The sequence below is a fragment of the Nymphalis io genome, chromosome 22 (genome assembly GCF_905147045.1).
Source record: "Nymphalis io chromosome 22, ilAglIoxx1.1, whole genome shotgun sequence".
Classification (NCBI taxonomy): domain Eukaryota; kingdom Metazoa; phylum Arthropoda; class Insecta; order Lepidoptera; family Nymphalidae; genus Nymphalis; species Nymphalis io.
This window is the reverse complement of record NC_065909.1, coordinates 3,553,658-3,562,771: the sequence shown is the minus strand read 5'-3', so window position 1 is coordinate 3,562,771 and position 9,114 is coordinate 3,553,658. Positions and strand designations below refer to the sequence as shown.

Sequence of the window (9,114 nt, the reverse complement as noted above, 5' to 3'; positions counted from 1 at the left end):
AATAAGCTCCAAACCTTCTCCTCAAAAGGGAGAGGAGGCCTTAGCCCAGCAGTGGGACATTAACAGGCTGTTACTAACTTACTAACTATTAAGAGTAGGTAGGTACTTATTTATATTTTATTGTATCTTGTATATGTATGCGAAATGTTAAAACTCGATTTACGACACTATTCTGATGCGTATTATTTATTCTGGTATTTATTTAATGTCTTAAATTACACGATCCTGTTCTGCACTGAGTATGGTTTTTCTTACAGAATAGCTCTATAGAAGTAATACTTTTCCTGTATTACGGGAATGGGTGCTAAATTTTATCGGCAAAACGATCGTAGCTCGGGGCCATCAGGATTATTTTCAAGGAGGTGCATTTTTTTACGCTGGAAACACGCATTACACGTTTCCCCCACAGGAACTGTGGGGAGATATGTGGGGCTCGCCAATGTCCGAGGCGCCGAGTGTGCCCTGAACATCGGCATACCCACTCAAAAGTACCTTTTCCGTCATAACGAGGAGCGCTACGGGATCGCTTGCGCATGCTACCGCAACACTCTTACGGGCGGCCTGCCTATGCGGCCTCCATTCTCTAGGGGGATTACCAGGGTACTGAAAACCCTCCTAGTCCCGGCGACGCCTATTGCGGTGGAGGAAGAAGATGCGCATAGCGCCTCATTCTTCTCCCCAGTCTTCTTCGTCGGAGCAGGTTTGCAGCGGCGTTCTCTTCCTGCTCCCGCTCCGCGGCGTCCTTCTGCGATATCACATTTTCACAGAAGGAGACCATTTCCGACGAGCACTCCTCGCTTCCTCTGGGGCTCCCACGCGGCACACTCCGTCAGTGTTACGCAGTGTCGATTGGCGCACCACACTCGTGGCAGGAAGGTGACATTTCCCGCCGCGCTATCTTGTGCAGGTACTTACCGAAGTAGCCATGTGCGATAAGTACCTTTTTTTTCACGCAGTGGAAACCTTCTGAAAGGTACCCCGCTTCCATGGGGGGGTGGGCGAACTGAGTCATCGGCACCTCGGCACGGTCTCTCCCGTGCTTTGCTCGGCTCGTGGCTCGGTGGAGCTCTCCTTCTCCAAGGGTAATTTCGCCCCCCCGCACTCCTTGCTAGTGCGTACGGCAGCGCGAGGCCATCCCGGCTGCCGTCCTCCTCAGGGCCATCTGAAATGTCCGGTAAGTACCTGCGTCAACCTAAACGAGTGCGTGCCTCGTTTTCTTTTGACCCAGTGACTCAAGTGGGGACGTACCGCCTCCACTGTCGCCAGGGACAGTAGCGATGTATTTTTTGCTGTTTTTTGGTTTAGCCTGCAGCACTACCTAATAATAAATAATAATAATAAATGTTTATTTACAGATAAATATCCATAGTGTTAGTTACATGCTTAAAAACTATGTTAGTAGATATATTAACTATTATTTAGCATACATAAGGGGTCTAAAACAACGAGTTGATACATGAAGTTCCCCCAATGTTTAACAAATGGATTATCCATTTTCATCATCAATGTATTCAGGATACCGTTAGAAACTCCACGCATCCTAGCCATTATAGACGCTGCTCTCTTTCTAATGATGGCATAGAAGTTATCCACACGGGCTTCAGCAAACATCAGTTATGCACTACAAAAGCGCGGCAATCCCAACAGTATCCTGAATGCACCGTTATACTGTACGCGCAGCGCATTGAAGGCCCTCTGCTTATACTTTAGCCACAAGCTGCACGTGTATAGGTTTTGACAGTACGCTTTAAAAATATTAATTTTTAGGTCATTCGTACAACGTGCAAACCTGCGAGCTATCATACCACATCGTACCGCCAAGCCCCTGCGCTCTCTCTCCATGTCAGCATCGTCAGATAAATCCTCGGTGACTATGTGACCCAGGTATTTAAAACTCTTAACTCTTTGAAGTTGTGTTCCGTTTGAAGTCACCGCAGGGATATTATCTGATATGCTATTTCGACCCTTAAAAATCAAAAGCTGACTTTTCTTTTCATTGAGTACAAGTCCATGCGATACAGCATAGGACTCACACACAGTAAGCAATTTTCTAAGTCCGCTAATTGAGGGACTCAGCAAAACCATGTCATCCGCGTAACTGAAGTTGTTTATAATTGTACCATCTATCGAACAGCCTACACCTGTTTTGTTTTGTAAATATTAAACAGGACTTGCGAAGACAGACCTCCCTGTCTCACACCACATTCCAATTTATAAATTTCCGAGAACTCACTTGTCCATTTAACACGGTTAGTCTGTGAACTGTACCAAAATTTGAACATGCTAACTACCTCAGATGGCACTTTCGGACACTGTTGTGTTCCGGTTTGAAGGGTGAGTGAGCCAGTGTAATTACAGGCACAAGGAACATAAAATCTTAGTTCCCAAGGTTGGTGGCGCATTGGTGATGTAAGCGATAGTTAACATTTCTTACAGTGCCAATTTGTGATTAAAATTCATCTCGTGCTTGACGGTGAAGGAAAACATCGTGAGGAAACCTGCATGTGTCTAATTTCATTGAAATTATGTCACATGTGTATTCCACCAACCCGCATTGGAGCAGCGTGGTGGAATAAGCTCTAAACCTTCTCCTTAAAATGGAGAGGAGGCCTTAGCCCAGCAGTGGGACATTAACTGGCTGTTACTGTTACTGTTACAGTGCCAATGTCTATGTGCGTACAACTTACCATCAGGTGGCCCATATGCTTGTCCGACTACCTATATTATATAAAAAAATACATCCTTGAAGTGATATTTTGGTGTGGATAAATCTAGTTAAGTTGCTTGTTCATGCAAATAAATAAATGGTTTATTTACATCGCTAGCTAGCTACATGTTAAATGTCAGCGTTTTTATTTGTAGCGTAAATTAAAAAAAAAGTGCTGATGAAAATGTATAATCTACAAAATATTCACTGATTTATTTGTCAAATCATTCGATCGTAATTTCAGTAACAGACACGCAATTACTGGCGATTTCAACGGTGAAATAAAGAATTTTATTTCTACGAAAATTTATATTTTTGAAAAACAATAGAATCGACATCTGACGTTTGCTAAAGGACACGACTACACTTGGAACTTGTGCGTGTGACACTTGTGGACTCCATGTAATTCATATTATATATGCGCACAGCGCAGTCTGATAGTCTCCCTAAACCTCAGCCAGTCATTGGTGTAGTTATATCTACTTTATTCTTTATTGTACACCACACCACAAAGAGAAAAATACAAAACATGTATACAGCCTAAATAAATGTACAATTATGGCGACCTTATCGCTATATAGCGATCTCTTCCAGGCAACCAACGGTGCGAGTAATTACAGATAGTATATGAGGTAGGTGGTGGTATGAATAAAATAATATTAATATTAATTTAAAACAAATTTAAATATAAAATACACATATTATATATCCATAAATAAATTATATTATCAGTACATACAAAATTACAAGTATATGATATAAATACATACTATATACAGCAACAACGAATAAAACGATAAGTCCTCAAACATAAAAAGAAAGAAAAAAGAAAATATATATCTAGTATAGTATTATATAATCTGTGGTTACATACATACCAATACCGTTCGATGTTTGTATATCTATATAGTGTAAAAATACCCCAGTAAAACAATCCTTCACAATTATTTTTAATATTTTATTCTCTTTCACACGTATCTTGTAATATAATTTAATACTAATTAATGTTATACAATTTTATTACAATTTTCATTGGAATTCCTGCAATCACCCTGACAACCATCAAGCGTCAATTTATCAATCAATTTATGCGTGTTTTGTTTTTTTTTATATTGCGTAGTTTTTTCAGTAATTTCCAACCAGTGTTAATTTCCGTAATCCGTAACAGCCTGTGAATGTCCCACTGCTGGGCTAAAGGCCTTCTCTCCTCTTTTTGAGGAGAAGGTTTGGAGCTTATTCCACCACGCTGCTTCAATGCGGGTTGGTAGAATTCACATGTGGCAGAATTTCAGTGAAATTAGACACATGCAGGTTTCCTCACGATGTTTTCCTTCACCGTAAAGCACGAGATGAATTATAATCACAAATTAAGCACATGAAAATTCAGTGGTGCTTGCCCGGGTTTGAATCCACGATCATCGGTTAAGATTCACGCGTTCTTACCACAGGGCCATCTCGGCTTTTTTTTTGTTAATTTAGTTAAAAATATTACCATTATTTTCTAAAAATCTCAAAATAATTATTAAAAATCAGTAAAACCTTACAATATGTATACATATAAAAGAAAAATTGTCTGATTGACTGACATATCAATACTAAGCCCAAACTACTGGGGTTAGCACCATAAAAATTCGCATACCGATTCCTTTTACACGGTAGGTTAGCACTAAGGAAAGATTTTTGAAAATTTGAACCCTAAGTAAATAAAGAAGATGAAATTTATATGAAATTCCTTCATTTTCGAAGAAAAAACTGTAGATATTAGTATTTAGTAGTTCTAAATTGTATATACCATTGACGGTATTCAAACTTCACATGGAATTCGAAGTAATTATTCGCATGTTAACCATACAAACGTAACTAATCAAATACATAATAGATTATTTGAAGTAAGCCGGATATACAAGAGATACAGGCCGGAAGATATAGATAGAGTCGTGAGAACATCCTGGGAAAATATGATTATATTTAGATATCATTTGTGACGCATAGGCGCCAATAGATATTTTAATCTGAAAATTTTAGCTCGTAGTCTTAGAATTTAAAAAATGGAATAGAATTGTTGGAAGTGTTAAATTATTTTTTAAATTTCGAATACGAATAGGGCGATCTTTCAATGAGGTAAGGTAAGCGTTTTATGCATCCCTTATGTAGGATCCCGGTGGTAGCTTTACATTTACATTTCACTGGTGGTAGGGCTTTGTGCAAGCTCGTCTGGGTAGGTACCACCCACTCATCAGATATTCTACCGCAAAACAGCAGTACTTGATATTGTTGTGTTCCGGTTTGAAGGGTGAGTGAGCCAGTGTAATTACAGGCACAAGGGACATAAAATCTTAGTTCCCAAGGTTGGTGGCGCATTGGCTATGTAAGCGATGGTTGTCATTTCTAACAATGTCAATGTCTAAGGGCGTTGGTGACCACCTACCATCAGGTGGCCCATATGCTTGTCCACCTTCCTATTCTATGTAAAAAAAACAATAGTGTAACATGACGAATTAATTCAAAAGTGCTTTTATGAGAGAACTTGAATAATTTTTTGACTATAAATAAGTTTAAAAATATTAGATCCTTACATATGAAAAAAATATAACTAATAGGTCCTTACTCATAATATTAATATGAAATTGGCGCTTTGTACGGGAGGAATATAAAGTCAATTTTTTTTTGTAAAATATATTTAATTAATCAAAGTATGCACCGTTGTTATCTATGCACTTTTGCCATTCATAGGTATTTCATTGATCCCTTTACTAAAAAAACCTTGGGGGCGAGAATCAGTAAACTCTTTGAAGGCGGTTCGGACTGCCGCATCGGAGTTGAATTTTTTTCCTTGTAAGAAGTTGTCCAAATTCCGGAAAAAATGGTAATCTGTTGGAGCAAGGTCCGGGGAGTACGGTGGATGTCGCAGACATCCCAATTGTAGCTCATCTAACTTAGTGGTTGTTTATTGTGCAGTGTGTGGTCTTGCGTTGTCATGAAGCAGCAGTGGCCTAGAGCGATTGACCAATCACGGTAGTTTAGCAGCTAGTTCTTCCTTCATGGTTTGCAGTTGCTGACAATAGCTATCTGCCGTAATCGTTTGGCCAGATTTTAGAAAGCTGTAGTGAACGACACCGGCGCTAGTCCACCAAACAATCACAAGTAACTTTTTCTGAGTCAATTTTCGTTTAGGGCAGGATTTGGCTGGGTCTCCAGGGTTCAGCCATTGCGACGAGTGCTTCCGATTATCGTACAGTATCTACTGAGGTACCCATTGTTCAAGTTTTTTTACTTTCCCGATTTGCTTTAAGTGGATTAATACAGTTTTATCACTTTCCCCGAAGCCTGCAGCTATCTCGGAAGTGCTTTGTGATGGATCCGCTTCCACAATAGCCTTTAATTCTTCATTTTCCAATTTGGTCTCCTGCCATCCACGGGGTTGGTTCTGAAGGTCGAAATTTCCAGAACGAAAACGTTGAAACCAAAAACGTATTGTGTTTTCTTTTGCGACACCAGCGCCGTACACGTCATTAATCCTTCGAGCTGTTTCTGCAGCCCTGGTGCCACCTAATATATAAAATATATTTATCGAGTAAGAGTTCTACACTCTTACTCGTAAATATACCGATATTTCATGTTTTACATTGTGCGGTAAAAAGCGTCGCCAAAAAAAAAAATAACGAGGAAAAAACAAATGAACTCAAATGTACCAGCTAAATGAATTTATAAATTTGAATTTGGAATTCTTAACCAAAGAGGAGATATTTCAGATCAAAGTGATCATTACGACAAAACGCTAATTTCATATGTAAGGACCTAAAATATAAAATATATATATTGACGACTGGCGCGGAAAATGTTGAAATTTTCTTTTTCTAGTTCGTATTGGTAGGTCTTCTGTGGGATCATAATCTCAGTCTTCCTCTTTCTTTCGTCTTATTCTAGTGGGTCTCTCGTTCGGAATCCTTTCAACAAGCAGTGTAGTTTCCATCAAAGCAGGCTTAATATCGTATTCATTTTCAACATTCTGAACACATTGTTGAACAATATCTGCATCTAAAAATTCTATCTCAATCTTCGTCCACAGTCATGTTTTCGGAACTATTTGGTATTTAGTAGATTAAAGACTTTTTAAGCTAATGAATAAGAGAATCAATAGGTATTGGGTATGCATCGATGTTCTTTCTTTAAAAAAATGAACATATATTTTTAAACTTGAATTTAAACACAATACTAAAAAATATATATTGACGTATTTATAAATTTATTTATTGACATTTTTGAACGTTAGTGCTTATCTCGCTATGTATGCTTGAAGTTTTACTACGTGAAGATATTAATCTAATCAATTAATCATAGATAATGTAATTGTTCTCGAATAATATTATCATGAATGGGTTTAATTGAGTGTTTATTTACAAGTCAAATAGTTGATTTATCTGATTTTAATGATGACGCGCATTAAGTGTTTTCATTATGTTGTCACTGGTCTGAATGTCCCACTGCTGGGCTAAGGCCTCCTCTTCCTTGTCGAGGAGAAGGTTTGGAGCTTATTCCACCGTGCTGCTCCAATGCGGGTTGGTAGAATTCACATGTGGCAAAATTTCAGTGAAATTAGACACACGATGTTTTCCTTCACAATCAAGCACGAGATGAATTATAAACACAAATTAAGCACATGAAAATTCAGTGGTGCTTGCCTGGGTTTGCCACGATCATCGGTTAAGATTCACGCGTTCTTACCTCTGGGCCATCTCGGATTTATCACTACATATATGTTGTTTATTTTTACTTGGTCATACAGCAAGCCGGTCTGGGTAGATACCATCCACTTATTAGATAATCTACCACCAAGTAGTATAACTCTATTCTTATACTCCATTCTAATTGACGGAGTGAAATTAAACAAACATTAGATTTACATATTCCATGCAATTTCTTAATAGCTCTGGTGTATTATTTACTACAAACGGTTCCTGATTAATTTATCTTTATTTGTAATACAACACTAATTCACTTAAATAGTCGTAACTACTTTTATTTAACTTCCAAAGTTCCGAATACAACTTCGCGGAAATTTGAATGCTCGTGAAGATGTATCGGAAATTTGCAAGTAAAATTAAAGTTATAATAAGTACCAAGTTAGTTGGAATAGTGTTGTAACATAAATAAAATCGCATGGCATGTGTAAATATATAATATAAGGTTTGTTTATCTTCTCTTTCTTGGGTTGGAATAGGGTTTAATTAGATAGAAATAGTGCCGCGGCTGGATGGTTTAATGTTGATATTGAAAAAAAAAATTAATCTTAATAAAGTAAAATCTTTTTATTCTGTTAAAATATTAATATTACAAAAAAATCCTCTGCTCTTTATTTTTTTCATAGCTTCAAAGGTTAATGTTTTTTTACTTGCAATCATACATTACTAGCCTCGCGGCTTCATTCGCGAAAAATTTTCCGCCGAGGTTCCGCTATTGAAAATATACTATCAAAAATTTTAATGATTGTTTCTATGGTTTATTCTAGATGACGTAACAAATGGATAGAGTTATTTCTCATTCTCAATGTCCATTAGGGAAAAGAAGCCTCGGCAGACCAACAAAACGGTGGGCTTATGATATTGTTAAGGAAGCAGGGCAAGATTGGATGTTTCTCGACAGTGATACAGGATTCTGGAAAAAGAAAGAGGTGGCCTTCACCCAATCGGGATCCACATTATATGAATATAACTAACCACACTAACATTAGATTAATAAGTTAAAATATATATAATAATTAAATATAAAATAATATTCTAACACGACTAAGAAACATTTGAATTGTAAACATTTTGATGTGGAATAAAAGGCTTTCTATACTTTACTATACTTTCTCCTTTATAATATGTATTAATATTCATAATAAACATTTTCTATTGATTTCACATGATTTTATCATAATTTGGAATAACTATTGCTTATTTAAATTATGACAAAACGATTGAAAAGGTTATTAACCTATAAATGCCCCATTACCAGTCAGAGGCAGGGGGGCCTCTATTAAAAGCAGATATAGTTTTTCTCGCCACGGTTATTGCGAGTCCGTTGCTGGTGGATAAACTTGAATTTCTGTAAACAGATGTCCTCACGATATTTTCCACCAATGTATAATAATCACATAAAGTCACGTGGCTTGCCCGACATGGAATTGAACCTAAGTAATTACCGCCGTCACGTAAGTGATGGCGGTGGTAGGTGTGAGGTAGCCTATGTTGAGTCAGGGTATAAACTGTTAAGTTCTACATTCAAACATACAAACTTTCATATTTATAATATTATTATATTAGTAGTATTATTTTGCTTGCCATCCTCCGTTTATAATACCAGCGCGGTTGGAATAAAACGCTTAAAACATATTATAAATCCATTGGTTTACGCGGCGCACG

The 9,114-nt window shown here is 37.5% G+C and overlaps 1 long non-coding RNA gene across 1 annotated transcript; it reads left to right on the top strand.

The window, feature by feature from the left end:
• The first annotated feature begins 1,012 nt into the window (after positions 1-1,012).
• Positions 1,013-8,531, top strand: LOC126777306 (uncharacterized). Its single transcript, XR_007670035.1, has 3 exons — positions 1,013-1,174; positions 1,768-1,884; positions 8,217-8,531. It is a non-coding gene; the product is annotated as an uncharacterized LOC126777306 (long non-coding RNA).
• Positions 8,532-9,114: the final 583 nt, after the last annotated feature.